We start from the raw sequence: 1,635 nt of genomic DNA, 5'->3' as shown, positions 1-1,635 counted from the left end.
ACCCACAGTGACACACCCATTCCAACCAGGTCACACCTATTCCAACAAGGCCACACCTCCAGATGGTGCCACTCCCTGGTCCAAGGATATACAAACCATCACACTAGGCATGGAGGTACATGCCTTTAATCCCAGTGTTCAGGAGACAGAGCCATGCAGATCTCTGGGTTCAAGGTCTGTTTACAGAGCAAATTCCAGGACAGTCAAGTTAGGCAGTGAGTTGGAAAACAAAAAGGTGGTAATAATGTAATAGAACAATGGGGCTGTGTTCCAGCTCCAGCAAACAGCAGAACTCAGCAACTTTGACCTTGTGGCTCTGTCTTTAGAGTCAAGGAGCTAAGGTCAAAAAATGCTGATTTATGGAATAATCAAAAGAGAACATAGGGTAAATGCTTGAATTGATATGCATTTCCTAAGAAAGTAGCTTATCTTGAGCAGAACACAAAGCTGTCAGCTTGCATCCATCACTGACTCCAAGTCATTTGTTCACCACTCCTATTCACTCCTTCCTCAGGACCCTCTCTCAAGCTGAGGCAGGTCCTCAGCAAAAACCAACCAACCGACCAAACAACCAAACAAGCAAACAACCAACCAGAACACACTTGTGATCCAGCACTGATAAGACAGAGATAGACAAATCCCTGGGGCTTGCTGGCAGCCAGCTTAGAGCCAGAGGAAAGAACAGGAATGCTGGGGAATGCTGATGTCCAGGCATTACCTGACCACGGGGCCTGTCGACAACCTGTCAAGTAAGGGGAAGGAGCCTGTAGGGAGGGTCTATCTGTCCCTAAGGATGTGTATGCAGTTAATTGTTGCTGGGAGTGGAAAGAAAGAAAGAGGTGTTCTTCACAATCCTATACTCCTATGCTTCTATAAGCAGCCCTAATGAAACTCACCAAACATATATACATATACATATATATATATATATATATATACATATACATATATATGTGTATATATGTTATATAGTAGAAAATGATTATGTGTTAATATATGTGTATATATGTTATATAGTAGAAAATGATTATGTGTTTATATATATACACACACACATATATATATATATGAAAATAGAAGTGGGCATATTGGAAAGATGAAGAGTATAGGGAGTAGAAAAGAGACAAGACAGTGACAGGCCTATAAATATTATTGAAATACATTGTATATATGTGTGCAAATATAATAAACCCATTATTATGTGTATTAAGAAAAGAATGAACATTCCTGGCAAGAATAGCAAGATGGCACAGTAGGTTAAGGTGCTTACCACCAAACCTGATGGCTTGAGTTTGATTCTCAGAATCCATATGGTGGTAGTGAAAACTGATTCCTACACATTGTCTTCTGATTTTTGTATGTATGATGTGCCACATGTGCACACCCCCAAAGGAATAAATGTTTAAATACATGTAAGAGGAAGAAAGGAAGAAGGAAGAAGGAAGAAGGAAGGAAGGAAGAGAAAGGTGGACTAAGTATACCAGTGCTGTACCACTGATCTATATCCTTAGTCCCTTCCTTCCTTCCTTCCTTCCTTCCTTCCTTCCTTCCTTCCTCCCTCCCTCCCTCCCTTCCTTCCTTTGGCCCAGGGTTCAATCTCCAGAAGTGAAAAATAATAAAAATAATAGCAAAGAA

The sequence above is a fragment of the Mus caroli genome, chromosome 1, assembly GCF_900094665.2.
Source record: "Mus caroli chromosome 1, CAROLI_EIJ_v1.1, whole genome shotgun sequence".
Taxonomy (NCBI): Eukaryota; Metazoa; Chordata; class Mammalia; order Rodentia; family Muridae; genus Mus; species Mus caroli.
The sequence above is the reverse complement of the archived record's forward strand: the minus strand, read 5'-3'. Positions refer to the sequence as shown.